The 26,663-nt window shown below is 37.9% G+C and overlaps 1 long non-coding RNA gene and 1 pseudogene across 1 annotated transcript; both read left to right on the forward strand.

Annotated features, from left to right (window-relative positions):
* Nucleotides 1-26,663, forward strand: part of LOC115424370 (carbonic anhydrase-related protein 10-like) — a 195,821-nt pseudogene that overhangs the window by 59,368 nt on the left and 109,790 nt on the right.
* LOC115424381 (uncharacterized) lies at nucleotides 1,847-24,535 on the forward strand. The gene is made up of 4 exons (XR_003936078.1): nucleotides 1,847-1,857; nucleotides 9,568-9,573; nucleotides 13,468-13,477; nucleotides 24,405-24,535. It is a non-coding gene; the product is annotated as an uncharacterized LOC115424381 (long non-coding RNA).

Raw genomic sequence — 26,663 nt, forward strand, 5'->3', positions numbered from 1 at the left:
AACCCTATGACAGGTGTTATTATAACTCTAACCCAGTGACAGGTGTTATTATAACTCTAACCCAGTGACAGGTGTTATTGTAACTCTAACCCTATGACAGGTGTTATTATAACTCTAACCCAGGGACAGGTGTTATTGTAACTCTAACCCTATGACAGGTGTTATTATAACTTTAATTGTATGACAGGTGTTATTATAACTCTAACCCAATGACAGGTGTCATTATAACTCTAACCCTATGACAGGTGTTATTATAACTTTAATTGTATGACAGGTGTTATTATAACTCTAACCCAATGACAGGTGTTATTATAACTCTAACCCTATGACAGGTGTTATTATAACTCTAACCCAGTGACAGGTGTTATTATAACTCTAACCCAGTGACAGGTGTTATTGTAACTCTAACCCTATGACAGGTGTTATTATAACTCTAACCCAGGGACAGGTGTTATTGTAACTCTAACCCTATGACAGGTGTTATTATAACTTTAATTGTATGACAGGTGTTATTATAACTCTAACCCAATGACAGGTGTTTTTATAACTTTAACTCTATGACAGGTGTTATTATAACTCTAACCCAATGACAGGTGTTATTATAACTTTAACCGTGTGGCAGGTGTTATTATAAGCAGTTGTGGTGTATTGTGCTGTGATGCTAAAGCCTTTTGGACTTTGTGAACTATCACCTCCAACACCTGCTGTTTCTAGACGTTACATTGTAGACACAGATTCCTCTGCTGCAGTTATTTTTCTCCAGGGACAAATCCTCTCCACTGTTTTCTTTCCCTCCCATATATCTGTGTCTGTATGTAGATGGAATACATTCAAATTAATATGCAATTCCTGCAATTTACATAAAAAATAACACCATTATTCATGTCTATCACACACATAAATTAATCTTCTTGATAATCATAGAAAACAAAACTGGGTAGACTTGTCACAGTTATTACATAATTGCCTGATAGTAATTAATTGGACTGTAACTGCCAACAGCAGGCCTTTAGCTTTGAATACTGCACGCACTGGCCGTGGTGTCGTTTATGCCACACAGTGCTTATGCAATGGAACATTAAATGTGACACCATTTAGTTCCATACGGAGTTGCATTAATTTTTGGTCAAGATTTGACGATGGGGAGTTGGACCACTTCTCCATCACATCTCGAAGACTGTCACTTGGGTTTTAGGTTTGGACCCTGGAGGACAATCCATGGATAAAAATGATGATAAGATACTCACTGCATCAGTCAGGGCTAAAGAATCTGTTGCAGCTGCTGAGTTACATCCAGGTGTTGTTGCCCAAGCTGTGTATTTTGCATAGCTGTCATAAATGTTTCCAGTCAGATGGATGACACAAATGTTGTGTTTCCATCACTATTTCCAAGTCATTTCCCAATGTTTGAGCATTGACTGGAGGAGATAAAAACATTTTATTCCAACTTTGTGGGAAACAGTGGAAATATCTTATAATGCTTGAAGGAAGAGTCAGCCTATTTGATGTATGGCTGTATAAGGCATGATCAGAGTCACTGAATTACCTGCCACCGATCATGTAAGAGAAGTGCATGGGAAAACCACCATAGAAGCAAAGCTGTGAACTACAGTGGATAGACAACCATTAAAAAGGCCCACCTTTACTGTAGACTGTATTTATTATCTCATCACTTCATCTGTTGTGAGATATTTCCAATTCAGACACAGATGATTAACAGTGGAATATAACACTTATCTTTAAGTTCTACTATTGAGAAAATGTTGTACCAAAGGAAATTACTGGGTCATAGCAAAGATAAAATAGTTTGAAGTTTGTACTCTGTTAAACACATAACATGTGCAGAAAAACAGTTAAGTTGTAAATTTCAATTATCTGTATGCCAATTAATTGTCCCCTTTCATGACTATAGCATCCCTAAAAGTCATCTGAAAATCATTTGTATTTGTGCCAGTGTCAAAGGAGTATACTGAGTTTTCTGTTGCCCTCAGTACAGAGTAAAAGGAAAAAGGGAAGAGCTAACCCAGCATATTTTAAACATGCCTATTGGCTGTTATATGAAAATAGAGTTCAAGCTGTAGCCAAAACCATAACATTATAAGCTGTGGTGTATAAATGTTGGATCTACAGACATCATTTCTGTTGAAAATTCACTTAGAATATTGTCATTCATGGACTCTTTTAAATGAAATGTCTCTGATGAATTTCATCGTTTATGGAGTATTTTAGCCATTTTATCTGAGGGCATTAAACCTTCCCTTCCAACTTTCAGTTATAGTCTCTAAGTGCAGGTCCTGTGGACCCTCAGAGCCCCCACAGTGGTTTTACTGTGAGCTTCTGGTCAGGGCTGATTACTGGATAGATAGAGCAGCTGCTACACCAACTCATTTCCCTCAAACACCTCAACCTACTTTACTCCAGCTGGAAGCAGACGCTCTCCGCTGAGAGGCGGCTCGAGTCGGCCGATATGGCTGTCTTCGCATCAGTGGACTGGACGGCCTGCTGCCATTTCATTACTCCTGCTGAGTTTAAAAGGTTCTGGATCTGTTCATTTCGTAGAGGAAAAATCCACCTTCCCCGAGGCCTCCACAGTGCAAAAGTACACTGCTGCAACGTCTTCACAGCAGACCACTCTTGTTATTATACTCTATATAGTATTATTGTCAAAGAAATATATCACATACTACAGCGTTGGCTTTAGTTTTGTATCACTCTGTACATTATAAAGAACAAATAAATCCAGGCACCACTTCGGCCAGAAGTTGGCCAAGGAGTGAAAACACACTGGTCCCCTTGTCCTCATACACTGTAAGTAGTGTTGACACCATGGTTCCTCTCATGGGTAGACTTACAGGTATGTCCTGATGCACAATGACATATATCCGTCCATGGTCTATGATAATTCTGTTTGTCAGTTTATATCCATCCAAGTACCCAAGAAACTGGTTAATTTTTCACTCACAGGTTTCATTATTCGCCCTTGAGTACCACACCCCTGCAGTGTGGACTAGGAGACCCTGTACAGGTGGATTCAGCAGGTGTTTACTGTCAGGTGATACGACACAGATAAACTACCCTCATTTGTCCAATGAGCCATTGGGCAACTTCTTAAAGTGAAACATTGCATCCAAAAGTCTGTCCTTATCCTCCTTATCCATCTTTGCACTCTGGGGTCTTTAACCTTTAGCCATTGGCTGATCACATGACCAGAGGTTAAGCGTCAGCCAACACAGGAAGTAAACAAAACTGCTTTAATTGGATTAATTTTTAAAAATGTTTTATGTGAATGTCCTAAATTAACATGTTAATTTTGACAGCACTAGTTTTAATGTTTTATTGAACAACTGTTGCACATGTTGGAAATATGTATCTCTGCAAGTGTGAGTGGATTTGATGCAAAATATTTTTTGCACTTTCATGTTTGTTTTTGGAGTTTTTTGTCATGCCAATGTGTAAAGACTTAAAGAGCGAGCAGGATTTAGGTAGGTGGATGTTGTTGAATCCAGTTTCCACTTGTCTTTCAAAATGTAAAATTTGAAGCCAGGCCTTTGTCTTTTCTTTCATCTTTTCATCTTTTAAATAGTCAACTGCTTTAAGCTACAACAGCCACATTTTCTTTGATGGTGAAATAGGATAATCCCAATCTCAGCCAATGCTAATATTATGCTAATATGATGCGCAGTCTTTTAAATTGCCCAAACTCTTGTTAATTCAGCAATTAGATAAAGACCAATTTTCATCCACGTTAAACAATTTCAGTAGTTTATCTTAGTTCAACTTAAATCAAAATGCTCAATGTCTGGAACACAAAAAAATAAAATAAAATACAACTCGAGCTGTAATAAATCACAGGTTTCCGGAGAACATTGGCCCCAATAGACTTTGGTTCTGAGACCTGACATTTATCATCAGTGTTGCTGAAAACAGCTCAAAGTTTGCTGGAAACTGTTTTGCTCTTTAACTCAAACCGAGCAGTTGTCACCTAGTTTAACTCAAAAGTGTGCCTTAAAGCTGAGCATGTTGGGGTGTCTTTTGATTGCTGAAGTTCACATGTCTTTTGTTACTTTGAAAGCTTTCCCTCATTTTCACCAAATAATGAATTTTGGGGAATTGTCACACTACGCCCAGAACAATTATTAAGTGCAAGATATCAAAGTAAAAATAGCTCCTGGCCCCCCAAAACTGCATCAGCTTTGTCAGGGGAATTTGAGCCCTGCATAGTTTCATTAGAGTTTAATTAAGTTTTCATGGGCATCAATTATCCATACATTTAAGAAACATTTGTATTCCTGTCTCAGCTCCCCATAAAGAAAAAAAAAAAAAAGAGTAGGTTTGATAAATAGAATTAGTATTGAAATCTGGGTGAAGCCTGGAAGAAGGTAAGCTAATGAACAAAGATGCCATATGTCTGTAATTCTTTACTATATGGTAGAAAAAGATGGTGTTTGGTGAAGAGAAGATCTGCATAATCATGAAGAAACTCTGCCCTTTTAGCCTGGCTGACGTAAGTTGGTGACTGACAGAAAGAAAAGATAGAGAATGATATCTCTTTCTCCTTTGGGTCCATTGCATCATCCCTTCTGTACTCTGATCTTTAATTTGGCCACTTTGGTGGCTTAATAAGTCCTATATTATTCTTCCTGAGCTCACTCATACTGACATTTTCAGCATAGTTGTAAGTTACTGTTAGTGCAGGTCAGTCGTTCTGTTTGTGTGCTTGTAAAACTGCATTAAATCTGATGTTTTATCTCGTTAAAACATGCAGCTGTAACACTGACAAGTACGGCCCCGTTTGTGCAATGTTTCACCTCAAAACACAAAAGTAGTTCCTTTCCCTTGGTAGGTTCACATAACAACGGTGTGAAAACAATCCCCCTTTACGTTGGAAGGCTAAAAGGACTGAAAATGTTCTGTTTTAGGTCATCTAAAAGGGCATTTCTTTGTAAACTGAAGGTCAAAACACATCATCTTCGCGTTTCATCCAAAAACCATTGTTGTGTAAACAGGACCTAAAACAGAGGAGAAGCTGAAGAGGCTATTTTGACAATTTCTGGAATTAGAAATTTGTTAAAAGCAAATAGCCTTTTTCATAGTTGAACGGTGGTTGTAAATTCCAATGCAAAGGATCCCACTACAGTTGCATTTTATGACCCATGCATATGAATGGATGGCTAAAGACTACTGGAGCTAAAAAAATGAGATCCATGCATCCCTAGAGTGAAGCTAATAGTAGCAACTATTAACACAGTTACATGTAGACAAACTATTAACTACTCATAAAGTGTCACTATTGTTACATTTTTTGTTAAATCCAAATGACAGTACTTTGGGTACTTTTGGATACTTTGATTGATTACTCTGTTTATTTTTTATAATCATACTGCCACCCCAATTTAGCTTAACAATAAAGATATCGAGAACTATTTACCTTAGCATCGACGTAAGCTTATTTGTCAGTTCTTTAGTCACAATTTTAACTCCTTCTGCTCATACTGCACAATGCTACCAGTAAGTTCGTCTGCTAACATTAACAAATGAGCAGCTGCTAGCATAACACACTCCAAATCAAATGTTACCAAACCACACAAATACACTACCCGGACAAAAAAAAAGCCACATAATATTTCACTGTATTGCATTTCAATATGGGATCGTGGTTCACATTTTTTATGCCACATAATACTTATGTGATATCACAATAAGGTCTGGACACTGATGGACAAAACGTGTGGAAATGATGTCCCCTGCTCCTGAACCACTCTTTGACAGTCTGTTCCTGATGAGTCCTGGTTATTGTCATATTGGAATATGCCTGTGATACCAGGAAAGAAAAAATCCACTGATGTTCAGACCTCTTCATGCATTATATTCATTCATTCGTTCGTTCATTCATTCATTCATTTTATGGACACATATTGTTACTAAACCTAGACCTGACCGAATGAACCAACCCCATATCAGAACACTACCCCCACAGGCTTGAACTGTAAACACTAGGCATGATGGGTAATCACTGCCCCCACAGACTTGAACTGTAAACACTAGGCATGATGGGTAATCACTGCCCCCACAGACTTGAACTGTAAACACTAGGCATGATGGGTAATCACTGCCCCCACAGGCTTGTACTGTAGACACTAGGCATGATGGGTAATGACTGCCCCCACAGGCTTGAACTGTAGACACTATGCATGATGGGTAATCACTGCCCCCACAGGCTTGAACTGTGGACACTAGGCATGATGGGTAATCACTGCCCCCACAGGCTTGTACTGTAGACCCTAGGCATGATGGGTAATCACTACCCCCACAGGCTTGTACTGTAGACACTAGGCATGATGGGTAATCACTACCCCCACAGGCTTGTACTGCAGACACTAGGCATTATGGGTAATCACTTCATTCCCCTATGTTCTCACCCTGATGCATCTATCACTCTGGATTTCTATTTCTTCTACCCAGTATTCATCATTATATCCACAAAACTTGATTTCAGGGGCCGCTGCTGTTGCCACCACTGCCACTGCCACTGCCGCCGGTTATTCTTAGTGTGAACGTGATAACTACAACAGATTTGGTTGGATTTCCTATCCCTTGATAACCAGCATAGGGGACCCCTAATGGAAGAACCCTATCAATTTCAGCTTCTATATGAGTACTGTAAGTTATCCAAATGGGAGGGCTTTAGTTGAAAATCAGTTTTTTGGACTTTAATGAAGCAATAAAAGGCTGATTGTGATAAAATTTTGTTCATATTGTTCATCTTACAAATATCCATTTTCTCGCTACCATCCAGAGTTCATATGGTGTCATTTTCATTCACTAAGTGGTGTTTGGGGGGAAATATTGGTTCTCTGACCATTATTCTGCCACTATCAGGTTGATGTAGCTTAAACTGAGTTTGTATCGATTGTGTAACAATTATTGTGGATAGGTTTATATATAGCAGAGGATTAGGGTGAATTTGGGGATATACCCTTGTAGTTGGCCCCCGACAGCGTAAGCCTAATTTAATCTTCTTTTCATCCTCTATAGCAGTGACACAGTACACCAGGTCGAAAATCAACAAATCAATATCTCTCAGAACAACACACACGTCAACACAAACTTCAAAGTGTTTCATTAGCCATTTATAAAATACTTTAAGCTTTTTTATGTAATACTTTTACCAATGTTTATGAAGCACATACATTAAGCTAACTTCCTCCCGTGCTGTAATTGTAATGATAATGTGAGCATCTCCACTGCTGGATGATAAAGCCCAAGCTGCAGCTCCATCTATGTCGAACAAAAATAAAGTTGTTACACAAATTACTCTAAAACAAAATTCTGTTGTGTGTCTTAAAAGATACAAAACAAATTAAAAATTTGGCTGGTAAATCTAGGAAGGCTCTTCAGCACATTGGCAGAGAAATGTTTTCACTAAAGTAGTGAATTAGTGACAACTCAGCTGAGTGTGTGCTGTTTCAGTCTCATTTACAGACAAACCTCTTCTGTTCCTGAGACTGTCTGAGGTTTCATCCACCACTATTTCAAATTCTAACTGATAATGGGAAAACAAGTAAATTTATGCATGTTTCAAACTCTTCCACAGTTTGTCAAAGCCATTTTTTTTTAAACTTTTTTTTTTTTATTTATTTTTTTATCATTTTCATGGTTGTTTTCTATCTAACATGTCTGTTCTGTTTCCTTCTTGTATCGATTCAGTGTTCAAAGTTGCTTATAACTCTACACATGCAGACAGACAATTAATCAGTAAATTTGTTTATATTGTCTTTACTTGGGTTTTATTGATCTTTCCCACATCAAACATTGCAAACAGTGCAAACATTTTTTGGGTGATATTTCAACGTTATTTTGAATTTTTGTCATTTCAGCAGCAAATGGATGTAAACTATAAGAGACTGATGGAAACACACCAAGGGAATCAGTGTAAATTTTTGTAAACCTGAGTAAACTGTGTTTTGTTCAACAATGTGCAGACTTTCCATTGTTAATCAAATCACTCTGAACCTCATCCCAATATTATCATTTACCACTTGTGGCCTGGTCTCCAAATGCTACTTGGGCACATTTTTATGATTTGTTTGAAGATTTAGTTTTGGTCTTTTTGTGTGTTTATTGAAATGAGACAGGAAATGCTGGGAAAAAACAGCTTAGGAATGACATGCTGCATATGTCTACAGATTGGAAACTGTCCCATATCATATTCTTGGTGTACATGACTCTGTATGCTGCTTTTAGATCACCTTACATTTATCTTTGAAATTTTTTTGTAAAACTATTCATGTCAATTTCAGATCCTTGATATAGTTTCCAACAGAAAAACTTTGCTTTGGTCTGATAAAGCAACTCTAATCTTTTGTTAACAGACACATGTACACACACGCACGTACGCAAGCACGCGCACGCACGCACGCACGCACGCACACACACACACACACACACACATACCAAAGCAATGATTTCAGGTCAGATCTGGTGTAATTGTAAGAATATAATGGACCCAAGAGGTTATGTCATTAGTTATTATGATATAAAACTGATATAGACTGGCAGAGTTTCATTTTTCTATTTTAACTCACGAAGCATCATAGAGTTATTTTGTGACCTCTAACACCCTTCCTACTGCGACAGCCTCATGTAAAGGCCTCTTTGAACAGCACATTTTATCTGTTCTACAACAATCCTTAGCAGCACCCACACCACCCACACTATTCTCCCAGCCCCTTTATGTCTTCTTAAGAATATGAGATTACTGCATGACACACGGCACCCTTAACTGCTTGATTCTCCCAAGACAATGTTATTTTTAAACGTCTATCTCTCCAAGTCATGTCAGATGTGAAATAAGCTTTGAGATGAGATGGAAAGTGAGAAGATTGCTAGTGTTGAAGAGGTAGCATCAAAGAAAAATGACAGAAAACACAGCTGCACTGGATAAAGATCTCAACATCTCTTAAGAAGTCTTTTTTCCCCCATTTGGGCACAAATCATGGGAAATTTTATCTCTTTGTACCTTACAGAAAACAACATAATGGCAAGTCATTAACTCACATAAATAACGCCTGTGTTCAGTCTATGGCTATGCATTTATATGTGGAAGCAGTTCTCACTCCATTGCTAATACGTCTATAAACTAAATGAATAGCATGGGTAATTGTCTATAAATTCTTACTGTCAACAAACCTAATTACATGACCAAAACCAACAATTAATTGACAATACAAACAACTATTGTTGGCAACTGCAACATTATTTCAGTGGGACATCAAATATGTGTTGACCTCTGCCTAAATGTAAGCCCCCAAAACACAGTTTGATAATGAGTTTTTTCCAGGTACTTCTCTGACAAAAAAAAAAAAAAAAAAAAAAAACACAGTAAATTAAATACTATAAAATAATATCCAAAACTACTGTCAAAACTACAATCTTATATTTTAACATGAATATATCCAATATGTTTAGAAATGACTGAGTAGCACGACTTTGCTATTGTTGTTAGTTTAATAGTGTATGTCCTGCCGTCTTTTATGCCCCAAAGCATCATCTCAGTTTCAAACACAGAAGCATGTTTTCAACAGGAGGGGACCCCCTCAAATAAGATAAGATCCCTCCCTCCCTCTCTTCTTCCCTTCCCTCCTCCCTTCCTCCCACTTATCTGGGTCATTGTTGTTGAGGTAGCAGCCTCACACACATACGCATGCACGCACGCTCACACACACATACACACACACACACACACACACACACACACACACACACACACACACACACACACACACACACACATATATATATATATATATATATATATATATATATATATATATATATATATATATATATATATACTATATAAATAAAAAGTAACTGTCAGGTAAATACAACTGCATTGCAGGTTTGCTTTGTGACTTGATCTTGTAAACCAACAACACTTGTATATTTCAGTACCATATGACACTTGGCTACAGTTCAGGTTGTGGACTAAAAAACCACGCACATAGCTTATCCAACCTGTATTTCTGTTTAACTTCTGGGTCCAAATGTTGCCTTTCTGTGCCTGTTTGCAGTGTTGACAGTCAGACTCATAGGTTCAAAGGTAGCTGGTTGCCCCAGATTTGACTGCTATTTTTCACAGTGCTGTCTGGAAAATTGGAAAACATAATCCTGCCAGCTGAATCCTCTGTGATTTTTATGGCAGATTGGAAATAAATCAGACTACAACGAACAAAGGCTCATTAATTACTAGTGTTGAGAGCCACAACAAATGGTAATGACATTTTCAAGGCCTGAATTATAGACTTAAATTTGTAGTTTTTATCAACACTACTCAGTCATGTTGAAAATAACTTAAAAACACCTGTCATTTCATAAGTCAAGTAGATGGTTGTATCTGTAAGTGAAGATGAAACATCACCGAAGCTTCTGCTCCAGCAAAAATGTCCAAACATCAGGCATGTTTGGACCAAAGACAAAGCTGGGACTCTGCTTGAAGTAACACAAGAAATGCAAATGTCACATTAGATGGAAAATGGCAATGAAACAGCACCATGTAATGCTGCAGAAACAAGTGCTAGATAGAGGCTCTGAAAATGGAAGAGTCAATAACTAAGTGACAGGAGAGAGATAGATGTCAACCAGTGGATCAGAAGGTGAAGGTAATGCTTCACATTCATTTTATGGATTCCTTGTCAAACAGCTCAAAGTAATATTCAGTGCTAATGGGCACTTAAATTTCTGTTTTTTTGGCTGAAGTACAGTTAAAATATGTGATGTCTTCTATAGGTGCTTAATCCTTTACAGGGTTGAAGGGAAGGTGGTGGTGGTCCCCTGGACACCCATGTACATCATTACATGATGTACATTGAGATAAAGTCATTCTCCTAGTCATATCTGAGGGCATCTATGGGCTGTTATTACTATTATTAGGGGGGAGATACAGTGCACTGGTTGCACTGTTGTCTCATAGAAAAATAAAAGGTCCTGAGTGAAGTTTCCATAGTCTCCTGGTGTCTGTGTGTTCTCTGGTTCTTTCTGCCACACAAATACTTGCAGGCTAACCGATGGAAACCTGAGTAATGATATCCCTTTCTGTGATTGGTTCAACCCTGTGATTTTGAGGTTTAGGGCACATCCACACATAGCATTTGTTCCAGGCTTTTAGACTTTTTGGTTTAATCTGAACCAGATTTGCAGGTGCCGACAAAACTGATCAAACTGACACGTCTTTCAGTTCATTTACTGTGTCAATGGGTTTGGATGGGTCGGATTTTCTAACCACTTACAGAGTGCTAAACAAAGCTATGGTTGCCATTAAACAGAAGAAGATGAAAAAATGTAAAACGGAATAAGTTAAAATTAGCTAAACATATTTGGTAACAAAATGCTCACATGTGGTCTTAGAATCCAATCATAGCCAAAATGTTTGGTAGTGACACTGATTTCATTTTTGGAAGCTTTTGGTGCTTAAGGTTTTTAAGTCAGTCAGTTTGTGAGACTGCCAAAAGTTGTAGCCACAACTGCATGTTTGGATACAGGTAGCACATGTAGATGACAGCAGGACATAGGTGCAAAATTTGGAACAAATGCATGCTCTGTACACCACCACAGTGGATTTGAAACAATCAAGATGTGATTGAAGTGTGGACTTTCAGCTTTAATTAACAAATATATTCCACAAGCCTTTTAAGAATTACAACCATCTTTAACACAGAAGTATTTATGGACTGACTGTATATCACAAGATTTGCAAGGAAGCTGATTTCTAGTTTTAGTCTGTACATTTGTAATTCTAACTCATGTCACAGACAGACCGTCAGAGGCATTTTCTGGGTCATATTCATGCTGAACATGCACACCTGGGTCAGAAATGTGGCGAACTGCACCTGCTATTCACACAAACCCTGCATCTCTGCTTCCAGGAATAAACAAACAAAGGACACTGTGGGGACAAATAAGAAGAAGGGCAGGATGTTCCAGAAAAATGGCCAATGATCAACTGATCCCTGATCATCAACACTGTGTTTAAAGAGAAATTAGCTTATACTTAGTAAATGATTACTTGAATGAAAAGTGAAACATTGTTTAATACAATCTAAGCATAAGAGCTTCTAAATGTACATCTTTTTACAAAAACACAATATCTACCAATATTTTGACCATGTTCCTGTGAATTTTTCATTTTCAAATGCCATATTTCGTCTAATGTGGGCAGCAGAAGGCAGCAGCTTGTCTGTTAGAAACAGGCATTTGTATCAAAGCTGTTGGCACTTAAGGTTAAAGTGCTGCATGACAAAACCAACCCATCTTGTAACTTTCCAAAATAAAAGCTCTTTCCTGACAGGGCTTTTATTGTAAAAGGTACAACCATCTTGCAGTGCTTGTACATTCCTACAAATTACACTTTGGATGATACATTGAGACATATGTGGGGACTGAATTTGGACATTAACAGTAGATGTCCAGAACAACAAAGGGTTAAATATTGTGAGTAAATCTGTGGATTGAATTTGGTCTGGTGGCGTAGTGGTGCAGCGGTTAGCACTATCACCTCAGAGCAAAAAGGTCCTAGGGTTGATCTGTTACTGTGTAGGGATTAGTTTTCATGTTCTTTTAATGTCTGTATGGGTTCTGTCCGGGTTCTGCAGTTTCTTCCCACCGTCTGAAGACCTGCCCCTTCAAAGGGTAACTGGTCAAACTATACGTTAGGTGTGAATGTGATGGAGAATGGTTGTTGCTCTGTTTACATCATGTGATGTAATCCTGTATTTACCTGATGGATAAATAAATAGTCTTATCTTATCTTAGGCTCGAGAGGCTCTGGGTCCCCCACCTGCCTCTCAAGGACTTAGAGGTTGAAATCACATTTATCCTATGAGTCAAAAATGTCTGGCCACGATGGTAAATTATACTTAAGAGACATGTAATGTATTGTAGAGTTTATATTTATATTTGGAGTCTGACTCAGGCTGGTGTTGACTCCCGGCTGAGAAATTACAGTAATCGCTGAATAATGATCTGACAATGTTATATTGTACTTCAATGAAATTAGTTTGTGATCTAAACTGAACATAGAATCCCCTTTTTAGAGGAAATGTATAGATTGTGTCAAACAAATAACAACACCAACAATCCAGACATTACTAATAACCTTTTTGCATTTATGTTGTGTGTTGAAATGAGTGAGGAGTCCATTTTGATGACAATCAACAATGTAGATCATTTGATGCTCTCTACATTGTAGCTTCATGTTTTTAAATGTCTTCCTTGTTATTCTTCATCATAGAAGTGAACCAAGAAAACTATACATGACTATGACTTATTTATTTTTTTTGATATAGAATTTGTGATACTTCACATATTATGTTCAAGGGCTAAGAAGCTAGTATTACAGGGTTTATTGATCACACTGTCTCATTTTGAACTGGTGTGATATTCATGTGCACTGTAATGGATATTAACTAGGCCTGCAACGGTACACAAAATTTTCGTTTTCGGTTTTGAAAGCCACGGTTCCTTTTTTTTTATCGGTTTGGTACGGGAAGAAAGAGAACCCCTCAAAATGTCTTAAATGCATTTATTATGAATTTTTTCCCCCTAATTTTTGGAGATAATAGAATATAGAAAAACAGGAGTAATATAATTCTGCTGCTATAAATCAAATAGAAAATAAAATAAATAAAATACTACTAAATGTATTTTAAACATTAGTATTGCACTTTTCCCAGAAAGGTAGTTTTCAACAAACAACAAAAGTCAAATCACAGTTCTGTCAGTTCACATTCTGCATAAAAATACCAACAAAATTCCACATGAAGTGCAACATTAACAAGAGGGCAAACTTGTATTCTCTTTTAACAAACTTAAGAGCAACATTGACAACAAAATTAACCTAATTATTTATTTTAGGATAGTGAACAAACTGTTTAGGCCACTTTGTGTATTTGTATGTGTGTGTGTGTGTGTGTGTGTGTGTGTGTGTGTGTGCATGCAGGGTGCGATTTGTCGAAAACAGAGGGGGGATTTTTTTTTGGTCGGGGTGGGGGCCTTGTGCGCATTAATATAGTGGAGAAAGCATGTAAAGTGAAACTTGTCAATGTCACCGAGTTCTATTCCTCAATTATACAGCGTTTGTGTGAGAGAGAGAGATAGACAGAGAGACAGACAGAGAGAGAGAAAGTGTAAGTGTTTCAGAACTACCAGACATAGGCAGTTGTCTTTCACCTGAACCCAAAGTGATCCCAAACGGGACTGTAATGATGGTGGAGGGTCTTCAATCTCTTCCTTCCAGGTTGACATCATATTTGTTGTTTTTTTTTTACCTTATATCAGCTGCTATTTTATATTTCGGGTCAGTGTGCGCTCCTTCAGTATGTCCATGTGGAACTTGCGCAGATTTAAAGTTGTTACTTTTTCTTTTTGTCAACATACTGTGCCGTTTTGGTACAGCTGTGTACCGAACCGAACAGGTGCATACAGAAATGGTTCAGTTCGGTATGTGTACCATTACAGGCCTAATATTAACTGTATTTGGATGTAAGCTAATCGCAGTCAGATTATGGTAAGGTTACTCCTCTGCAGTGAAACAACAACTCTCCCACAGTATTACAGAATGCAAACAATGTTCGATAAATATCTAAATTTAAAACACAACGTTTGTATATCCTTCCATGTGTTACATAAATTCAGCATTACTGCCGCTGTCAATATATACATACAAACTATAAACGACGTAACAGCTACCCATCGTTACAGAGGGACAGTAGCTAATATACTGGCCTTGGTCTGGTGCTCAATTCTCTTTAACCTGCTGGAGTTTGTGTAATGTGTTGTTTTGCGAACATAACATCACATGGACTTCAGAAAGTGAGATTTCATAGATTTCTAGTCAGCACTGGTGTAGCAGAACTCTAACAAGCATCAAGTCTGGTTCTGCACAGGATTTACTGAAGCAACGGCACCAAAACTTGCTGCAGAAATCTTTTGTGTTGTTATGAAAAGTGTTAAAATATTTTAGTTAATTATGAAACTGAGACAAATTAGGTGATGGACGACTGCCAGTCAGGCAATTACCAGGAAACAGTGCAGCTGTGGTAGATTATGATGCACAGATAGAGGAATATGGGAATATGGATGTGGTGTTTACTTCATCAATGAGCAATTTCCATCTGCAATTCTCTAAATACTGCAACAATATCAGTAATAAATTATGCAAAATTACACGGTTTTACTCAAATGCCATCAACAGAAACACTCAAAAAAGCAGAACCTAGGGATAACTTGGTATAGTTTGTTTGTAAGAATCCTGCATTTTACTAGAGGTGGTGAAAACAATGGTTTAAATCAAGATTCTCAAGTCTACCTTAAATGATACCTTATATGATCTTTTGATCATCGTAGAGGTTTTGACCAGACCACTCCAAACCGTTTCACAGAACTACACATTATCACTGCCACTGCCACAGGGGAAACAAATGCAAAAGAATGAGCTAAGAACAAACCCTGTCAGTTAAACCTGGTACATGATAAAAGAAGATGGCAGTGAGTAGAGGATATCCCTCCACAGAATGGTCTGTTGGTTCTGTCAATACCAAATACTTTGTTTGCTGTGAAGCCCTGTCCTGCTGTGTCAGTACACTCATATCCTTCCACTCTGTGAGCTCCATTTCCCTGTCACAGTGGAGATGGAGGTGTGGGTGGCTGCTGTAGCATTTGGGTCATACTGATACCATTTTGCAATATTTGGTGAGTGCTGGCTCTGGTGTACGGCGGTGTTGGAAGAGGAGGTCGAATACAGTGATATGATGCAGCAGGTGGAGTCTGACGGAGCATCGCTAATGACAGATCACATCGGCTTACACCAAAACAAAGGACACAGAGAGGGACAGAGGCCACAGACACAGAAGAGTTAACGTCCATGTGATGGACAATATAGAAGGAAAACCTGTAGGAGTTTTACGTAGCCTTTCCTCTACAGCTCTCTCATCTCTGTCCAAATCAAAACATGAACTCATTTCACACCTTCCCTAGAAAAATGAAGCAATGGTACCATGTTGTATTTGTGTCGAGTTAAGGACTTGAACCTTTAACTCACAACTGATGCAATATTATAACAGCACAAAAAACCCTTCCCTTTGATGACACTCAAAACATCCACAACTCACCAGATTCATCAATATCCCAGAGACAGTTCACATACAGGACACTGTCTGTTTGACCCATTGACCTCTGATAGGTGATTCATGTAAAACACAGACTCACTAACAGATACTCAGCTCCTTAAAGACACAGAAATACAAAAAAACCCCACCAAGAAATACATGTTTCTACATATCTGAGATTACACATTACTTGTGCAATATTTTTACATGTGTACAATGTATTTTATATTTATTCTCTGGATTTGAGGCGCTGCCTACTGTTTATTTTATTGTTTTTTTAAGTGATTGTATGTGTGTAATTGTCAGGGTGTGGATGCTAATAGTTGTATGAATGAATGTATGTTTTTTGTTGCAACACCTTTTTGAAGATTCTATTCTATTCTATTCTATTCTATTCTATTCTATTCTATTCTATTCTATTCTATTCTATTCTATTCTATTCTATTCTATTCTATTCTATTCTATATTAACAGATGGAGGAGGAGGTGACATCTTAGAAATCTGTTTTTCTCTCAGACCATTTGGATTACAATTACTGAAAAGAAACCATGGAATTGTGGGAGCTTTAAGGGAGGGATGAACTGACAGGAGGTTTAAATACTGGGCAGGTAAAAGAGCACCTCCACAGTAGTGTTGGTATATTCTACTATTTGCCACTATTAGTCCTATTAGTATTAGAAAAAAAAATGGAAACTAGCTTCATTCTAGAGTCTGTTAAAATTCCATAATTTCTCCACAAAGCAGTTAAAAATGAATTAACTTTGGTGTGTAGTAGTATCTGTGTGTCAAGTGGGCTTTATTTTGAGAACATTTGCTTTATTCAAAGGACAAATGAACATGTCAACAAAATGACTCTGGAGACAGAAACAAGGAAGCTGCACAGAAAAAACAACCTTGTGTGCACAATATCACTTGTTCACAACATTAAGAGTCATTTTATAATGTTTTATTGATCTTATTTACAAAGGAAATGTTTTTTTCACATATGGGCAAAAGGTACACTGACTTTCAAGAGTGGGATAAGAAAACCACTAATTTTACACAGAACACCTTTTTTTCTGGCTCCTAGTTAAATGTTCCCGTTGGAGTGGGTAAAGCCACAGTCATTCTTTGGACATTATCTACTACTACTACTATTATTATGAATGTTATTTATTATTGTATTATTTATGTATTTTTTTATTACTATTTTTTATCTTCTACTATCTGCATGGTTTTACTGTTAATTGGACCTGTCAGATATCTGTCATAGATTTGTCCAGGTTGTTGTTCATCCTCAATAGTTTTTAGTCCAACGGCTCAAAAGGGTTCATTGGACTATTGGTATCAGTTGTCATCCGTCTGTCCATCGTCCATCTGTCTGCTGTCCTTCTGTCTGTCGTCTGTCCATAAACAATTTTTCAAGAATCTTCTTCTCTGAAACTGTCAGTCACAATGACTTGAAATTTGTTGTGGAACATCTTTGGGGTAAGGTCTATGAAGTTTGTTCAAAAAAACTGGGAAATGTTGATTTTGAATTTTTTTTATGAATTTTTTTAAATTTTAAAAATCCCCATTGGTTTGTAATAGGACAAATTTAAAAGTGCTATAACTTGAAAACAGCTGAAGATATTGATATAATTACTATTGGCAATAGATAAGAAGTCACATATGGGTTTTCTTTTGATGCCATGACCTTTGACCTTGAGTGACCTTGAAGAGTCGAACAAATGTTAATTAATGTGTTTCAATTTGCCATTGGACTACAGGTCCCTTGGTCCTATTTTTCAAAGTTTAGCTGTGCTGTTTTTTTTGTTCTTGAAAATGTTTTGTCTGCCATCCAGTTGCTTTTTTTTGTGTTTTTTTTTTTTTTTTTGCGGGGGGCGGGGGGGGGGGGGGTGTTAAGATTAAGTGGATTGAGGTGATTAACGATAAAGTGGGTGGTGGTGTTATTGATAGGAGTCTGTCTTTGGGCACTGTAGTTGCATAATTGTATTTTAATGAACAATGTGCAAAATTAATCTGTTTCTTCCCACCTAATTTGAGTTAATTTTCCACCTATTTGCCATATCAATTTCCAAAGCTTGTAACTGAAGAACCACAAGGCCAAAATTAAGTCATTTTCACATCTAATAGTCCAGTGAACTCAATTTGATAGACCTGGTCCCAGTTTGCTTTTACGTTTTGTCAAACAAATAGAACCTTTAGAACCTCATTTGTCTATTGGTTAATGCAGGGTAACTTCTGTTTCAGCCACATGAAGTAGAGTTGTGTTGTATTCTGTTGAAGCTGACTCAGAGCTGTGTTTTTAGGGTCAAGGTTAGTTTCTGTGATCTGAATCACAGTTTGATTCACATGGCCCCAAAAAACCCAGAAACCAACTCTGGAGTGAAAGCACTTATTATCACTGACACCTCATTTGAAGGGAAATAACCTCTAGAATCCCTAAGTGTCTTTGTTGGTATGTGGGGGAAAATCTTTTCAATTTATTGCAGATATAAAAGGTCACCACATTTTTGGAGACAAACTAAATGAAGTGAAAAGCTGTCAGACAAATGTCGACAAAATGGAATAAAAAGTACAATATTTGTGGGATATGTAAAGGAACATGTGGACAAAACGGAACTACCAAGTATTCAAAGAAAGTACCTCTGTTTCCATACTTAAGAACAGTACTTCAGTAAGAGTATGTGCAGTTGCATAAATGCAGTCTTTTCATTTGTGCACAGTATGAAAACTCCTTGTACTGGAGTGCTTCTGACTGTCACTGTGTTTCCCCAGAAGTAAATGGAAGCAAAGGCGAACAGAGAAGCAGATGAGGGAAAGAGCCCATTACAGTGGAGTTGCATCATTGTTTGAAAGCACCCAGGCATTTTACTTAGCCCCCCCATTATCATTATTATTTTTTTTATTGATAACTGCTGTCAGTAAAATGTCACCTTTTCAGACATTCATGTCAGTACTCGCATTTACAGCAGCCGCAGTCACTTTCAACCACAACAAAAAATAAAAAATAATAAATTCTGCAGAGGACAAGCTGCTTTTCAGATGCATGAACACTGTGAAGGACCTCGGATGTTATTCTGTACTATTATCTGCAACCCACGACTGACTCAAACGATTACGTTGTTCAGAAATTCAGCTGGGAGGAGACCAAAATAGAGTTTTACAGAGGTTTTCTGCAGCTTAGGTTTGACCTGGTTTAGGTCTTCTTCGTACGTTCCCATACCTGGGTTCAAAAAAATAGAAGCATTAAAAAATAAAGAACAAAAAGGTTAAAAACAAAATTCATAAAGTCCACTGGTGAGCAACCAGGAAAGGCCATTTAATTCATTTTGCTTTGGTGCTGTGTCTAAACCTCAGAATACAGGAGAAACCCCTGTAAAAATGTTGTTGCATGAGTTTATTTGCTGTCTGTGGTTGGTTTTTATTTACACATTTACCTTTTGCTGATATACCAACTTCTCCACCTCTCCCAAGTGTAAGAACTTTTTGTGAGATTTCAGTTTCCTTGGATTTGTACTGTCTTTTTAAATGAACAAATGGAAAATACTAATAAAAACAGCTGGATAGAAACACACCTAGTAATGACTTCATATCTCACTTTCCAGCTTGAATGTTCACTCTTTAAATCAGGGCAATGTATGGCCCACAGGCCACATGTGGCCGAATAGCTGACCCTGACTGGCCCGAATAAGGTAATTGACAAATTAAAAGTCAATGCAAATATATATCATTGTAATAGATGCAACCAATACAACAGCCCTGCTTTTATGTTTAAGGATTGGCTAAATTAAATTTTTTTCACATGTACTTTACTTACTTAACATAAGACTTATGCACTGATTGGTTTGTTGGTCAGTTTCTGTCCATGAAGATACCAGCTAACAGTAAAAAAAAGAATGATTGATTCAGAATGTAGAGTTTTTAACAAAACATGGACTTCTAAGTATTTGTTCACTGAAATCAGAAGTAAAGAAAAAAAAGAACTGAGATATGCAAACAAACAAAGCTATGCTCCAAATTTTCAATGTATTGTCGTTTAATTTACTGTTTTTTAATAGACATATATATTGAGCAGAGGTGCAAGTGTATTGGTACAGCCCTTAACAACTGTCAAAGTTTCTTATGTGGCCCATAAGAAAATTAATTGCCCGCCCCTGCTTTAAATACTTGGATTACAGTGGGTTTACAGCAGCTGTTGTTAGGACTCAAAGGGGAGGATCTAAAATCCCCTTAGCTGCTGTGAAATCACTGCATATCAAGTTTCTTTAAAGGGTACCTGCAGTGAATTTTTATTGCTAGCAATTTCAAAACATCACGTATAACACTAGCAGTTCCATTAGGTAACTTATGTTATAGCTTGTTGTTAATTACGTGCGAGTGTTAAGTCACTGCTCTGTCAGTCAGGCATGGTCAGTGACATGTTGCCTTCTTCATAGACTGTAGTGATGCACACTTGTTGATTTGTCCAATTACCTGGGCTGTGGTCGACTGGTCACTGACCTCATGCAGCAGACACTAGTCTAAGATGACACATTATTGCCCAGTGCTGGGTCACGTCTCTAGGACAATGGCGGAGTGCAAAGCTTATGGCTGCACGAACTAACACAAACACATGCTTTCCACTCAATCTTGCTCACTGACTGCTGCTTGTTTACTCGCACTTGATCACCCGGAATCAACAAAGGTACGTCACTTCTGGCTAGGGTGACCAGGTGCTTACGAGTCACATGTGGGACAAGGAATGTGTTTGTGTGGGCCAATGTGGGACACGTAACTGTAACGCTGAAACAAGGTCTAGATTTTTAAACAATGTGCATCTTATTGTCGAGCTTATAAATATGAATAACAACAATTTCATTTGGTTGCACACAGTATGCATATTTTTGCAATGGGCATTTATTTTTTGCTTTTTTTGCACAGGTTTCAACAACTTTTTATGCTTGTGAAAACAAAACAAAAAATCTACTTGTAAAAACTCAAAAAAGAAACCTCAATTTTCAAATATTGTAATTAAATGCTTAAATCAGCTTTTTTTTTATTTGAGTACATGTTCTCAACCCTCAAATGTGAATTAATCTATGTGCAATAAAACAAAGCATATTTGTTTGTTGTCTCTCAGTTCAAACTCCAAACTTAAAAATAGGTGAAAGGGAGTATGGATCAAATCTAACCAGACATCACAGTGCATCGCTTCAAGTCTTACTCGCCTCCATGCGCGATGGAGAAAAAAGTTTGACATAGTTCACAGAGTACCCTCTGTGAATCATCCCCCACCCCTTTCACCCATGTATAAACATTTTCCCATTCTTTTCTGTAGCTGCATCGTCTTCGTTTTTTTGCACGGAGTTTCCTTGGTTTCCGCCAATATTTGCATGTCGGTGTCTGAGGCTTTCGCCTTTGTTCTTTGTGTCAGTGGGCGGAGCTCAGGAGGATGCCGGTGACAGGTTGATGGACTAATGACCCCACATATATGTTGATTGATTGACAGAGGACACAGCCAATGGTGATCGCGCTGTCACCGCTATAAAATGAAAGTCATGTTTGGAGGAAGGCGACTGCCCTGCACTTTGGAGACACAGAGCCAATCAAATGTGGGACATTGTCTCAATTTGTGGGATGTGGAAAAAATGGTCATAATGCTGTGCAGTCCCGCACAAAGCGGGACATCTGGTCCCCCTACTTCTGGCCTGCAGTGGCTGCTTCCTATAGGTTCTGTCCCCACCTGTAAATCACATAATTAAAAGGTCCATTTAGGTACTAGATGCAGCAACTAGACTTGAATTTGGTTGGTTGTGGTTTTGTTGGTACACTTCAGTGGTGGATCTACCTACCGGCGCCCTTGAGTGAAAAGGTCACAGTAAAATTCAGTTGACTGGTTCAGGTCAGTGTTTGACAATGACACACAGAAATTGCGGAAAGTCTACTTATAGACTGAGCTGGTTATTTACATTGTCAAGTGTCTACGATGTAATATCTGTAACTAATATGCTGAAGCAGTGGACCTTTATTTTAGCTCTCCTCTCTGCTGGAATGGGCCGAGAAGTGTTTTTCTCCAGTGTTTTTTCTTGTTTTAATTGGGGGACAGAAACATTGCAAGTATGCTCACATCACATTGTATTGTTTTTGTTCAATTGTCTCACAGCAGGTCTTAAAACAGTTGAACAGTTTCATATCTTGACTTTTTTTTAATACACCTCTTCAGTTTCTCTCTCATTAATACCAGCATGTCTCTTTTTCTTTTTTTTTTTTTTTTTTACATCCTCCTCCTTTATGGCGCCCATTTCTCTCCACCAGCCATCTGCACTGAACTCACACAATCAATCAAAATTCACAACTAAATCAAACATCTTCCAACAATGTACAGAAATACTCATGCAGTCAGAGGCTTTGAACACAATACATTCAATAACAATCAAAAAGTGTCTGAGACTATCTGAGATGGAATTCAAACATATAGAAACCCTCCTTAGGCTGATGAATGCTCTTAGTGTCTGCAGAAGGTAAACTTAACACGAAAGAAACACTTGTTTTTCAGAGGAAGGAACTTTTAGAGCAGTATCTTGTCATTTTCTCAGGCTGCTAACTTTATAACCTGTATTATCATTACACTGTAATCACTTGTTCGGCATTAGTTCTTGTACCTGGATGAGACACTGAAGAGCATAATGATAGTGTCATATCAGCACATTTGTCTCTGTCAAGGTTGCATCTCATTACACAGTACCGCTGTGGTCACATCTTCTTAGTACTTTGTGTAGTTGTACACAGTACCGCTGTGGTCACATCTTCTTAGTACTTTGTGTAGTTGTATGTAAAGCTGCAGTATGGGTGGTTTGGTGACGCACAATCATTTGTGGATAATATTGCATTTTGATTTAGTTTATTTTATGCTTGAAATTCTTGAAAATGGGATGGCATGGTGGTGTAGTGGTTAGCACTTAAGCCTCACTGCAAAATCCTTTGTCCTACCTGTGTCTGCAGCCCCCCCTCCCAATAATAATAATAATAATAATAATAATAATAATAATAATAATAATAATAATAATAATAATGATAATAATAATATAATTGGACAACTTCCGCTGCCTGTCCAAAGATGTGCACTTCAAGGTTAATGGGTCAGTCTAAACCACCCATAGGTGTGGATGTGAGAGTAAATGGTAGTTCATTTATATTTGTCAACCCTGTGATGAACTGGTGAATCCTACCTTCACCCACTGGTAGCCAGGATTGTCAGTCATCAGTTCAGAAAATGAATGAACGGATTCTGGTATATATTACTGTTATGTGAAAGTTAGCTTCAGTGTTTTTCTGAAACAGTAACTCTAAAAAAAAACAAACAAACAAAAAAAAAACTAAGTATCTCAAAATAGCATCAAGTTTCACAAAATGAGAACTTAGTATCTTGTCATAGCAAGTAATTTTCTTAAAATAACCCAAACATTTATCAAAATGATGAGACTTTCCTTCAGTAATAAGAAACTTTCTCAATATAACAGTAATCTTTCTGTATAAATAAGTAGAAACTTTATTTAAAAAAAAAAAAGAGCTTAGTGTTTCAAAATAGCAATAATGACAACTTTCACATAATGAGAAGCTATAATAGAACTAGAAAAGGACTCAGAGAGCACAGACCTCCGCCAAGGCAGATCAGTGCCCCCCCCCGATCATCACCAAAATTGAATCATTTGTTCCTTGTGCCAGTATCAACATTTCCTGAAACTTTCATCCAAATCTGTCCATAACTTTTTGAGTTATTTTGCACATGGACAGACAGACAGACAGACAGACACACAAACCAATGCTGGCAAAAACATAACCTCCTTGGTGGAGGTATTAAGGAAAAACATGGAATAGGCAGAAAATTTGTCAAAATGACAACGTAGTATCTTAAAATAACAAGCAATCTTAAAATAATCTAAGACTTTCTGCAAATAATGAAATACAAACCTACATGATGAGACAGGATCAGAGTTAGATTATTTTAAATTATTTTGAAATATTACTCACTTTCCATCATCTTCCCATCACAGGAAAGAGCCTCCATTTGGATTTCAATTTGTTATTTTACACTGATTAAAGAGAATGAACAAATCATTAAAAAATCAACATGATGCATCAACATTTAATGTAACTCAGCACAATCAACATGGCTGTTTCTCAGTATCAAGAATGCCCAGAATACAGTCTTGTGGACTTGGGAAGTACGGTCTTGGTAAGAATGGTCCCAGAGAACAGACTTCCTAAAAACACAAGTCTATCTGTAATTGGAACGGCTGCATACTTGTGAACTTTTCTCCCTTACTCTGCTGTATTTCTGCCATCTGCTCCCTAACATATTTCCCTCAAATCACCACAATGTCAAATGATTTGATTTCAATACATTTGTACTAGTATTTACATGTCGTCTATACATTTTGTATATTTTTCAAAACTGTAATACATTCTGTCAGTTCAGCTGGGCGCAGTCACCCGGCTGAGCCAGTGGGCTTCTGCCCAAGCCTGTGGGCTCATGGCCGCCCGGCTCACAGCTGAGCCGGCAGGATCAGGGCCCGGGCTGACACGAACTGCATCTTCGGAATTTTCCAGCCAAGTCTAAAAGAGTCACCAACCAGTGTATCCTTGGTTTAAGCTACCAGAAGAACAACATCCAGGTATTCCATGTGTTCTTGGTTTATGTGAACTCACAATTGGAACAGTACTTGGGCAGCCACTGATGACGTTTCACAAGAACACAAGAATGGAAGAACAGACAAGAACGCGTATTGAGAAACGGCCCATGTTTGATCTGTAGATGTTGTTTCCACGTTAGTCACTGAATGTTTCCTAATGGAGCAACATGATCTTCTCACTCACTGGTCACGTCGTTTTATGAAGGCTTATATACATGAGATCATCTCCACAGAACTAGCAGTGTCCTCTCATAGTGTATAGTGTTATATCCTGCAGCAGCATTAATGTGTCTCAGTAATGTATCACTCTTCAGGAAATCCCATATACACCATAATCCCTGTACCCTGTTTACATATGGCATCCTCCATTCATGGCAGGTTGTTTGTGTGAACTGTGCATTAGTATCCATGTCTGTAAGCTGAGTTTTGTGTATGTATGTGTGTGTGTGCGCGCGCGCGTGTGCGTGTGTGTGAGAATGACTGAACCAATATGGGTCAGATAGAAAATAGGCTCTTAAGCCTTGGACTGAGCTAATGCCTGGTTAGTGCCATTCTAATGGACTCTCTGTGTTTAAAACACAGCCTGCACTCACTCTTACACATTATTATGTGATCACATGACTTTTCTTCTACTTTTGGTAATTGTTTTCATTACTGGCTTCAGGCTTGAAGACAGTTAGGCTGAAGTAATTTACCAGAGTGTCAAGAAATCTGGAAGAAAAATATGAAGATGCACTGATGCTGTGAGTGTGTAGATGGAAAATCTAAATGTGGCATGTCAGCCTAAAAACCAAAAACAAGTATATGAGTGGTATGTCTCAGTATCGTCACTCAACCTACCATTCTGTTCTCAAAAAGAAAAATACAACCATAAGGCCTCCTGTTCCCCTCTGCACCATCTGTACATTTGTAATGTCACCCAAGGTTTATAGCATTTGAGTCCAAATGTCATGCGAGCTGTGGATTTGTTTGTTTATGTTTGTCCACATTGCATTAAATATGAGATATGTACTAAGAAGCAGGATTAAGGGTTAGTGAGGTAAGTTCAAGTTCACAGGGGTTTTCATTGTCCTAATGGTGGTTTACTACAGTATTTGGAGTAAATGGCTGAAGTAACTTATGACTAAAAACCTACCACTGGCTGAGTACAGCTCACCAAAAACAGACTGATTAAAGTGGTGAGACCTTTGATGTGTTGACCTTATAACCCCAAACAGTAAACCCACAGCTTTGAATTCTGTTTTTGTACATATTCTTTACTTATGTTTGTCTGCTGAGATGAAGGAAAGACTGTATCTAAGAAGACATGAATGGAATACACAACTGTCATTACTGTCAAATATACTCACAGCCTGATGATGTGATATTGAGAAGAACTGATGAATATGGTGGCGGGGTTTCCTCCCTGGCTTTGGCTGCAGCAGCTGTATTAGACTGTTAAATTCCTGGTATCTGTTTAGTTTGTTCTTGTGAGAAATATATGGCATTTACTTTTTCCATGGTGATGATGGGCCACCTGGTGCCAACACCACCCCTTTCATGAGAACACACTGAAAAACTAAAGTGTTTGACTCGCCTATGATTAAAAATATTGCTATTTAATAAGTTAATGTATTAATGTAGAGGCTTCATGAAGTGTATACAAGCAAGAACCTTCCCGTAAATGTCATCTGTCTAGTCAATTACCGGCCGAAATATATTTTAAGGTCATGTCCTTGACCTTTGACTGTTAGCCACCATCTTTTCAGATCATCATTGGGTCAGTATGAGTGTCAGACCAAAGTTGGTGGTATTCTGTCAAGGCTTTCTTGAGATGTTGTACTCAAAAGGTTGGACAGACATA

The sequence above is a fragment of the Sphaeramia orbicularis genome, chromosome 8 (genome assembly GCF_902148855.1).
Source record: "Sphaeramia orbicularis chromosome 8, fSphaOr1.1, whole genome shotgun sequence".
NCBI lineage: Eukaryota > Metazoa > Chordata > Actinopteri > Kurtiformes > Apogonidae > Sphaeramia > Sphaeramia orbicularis.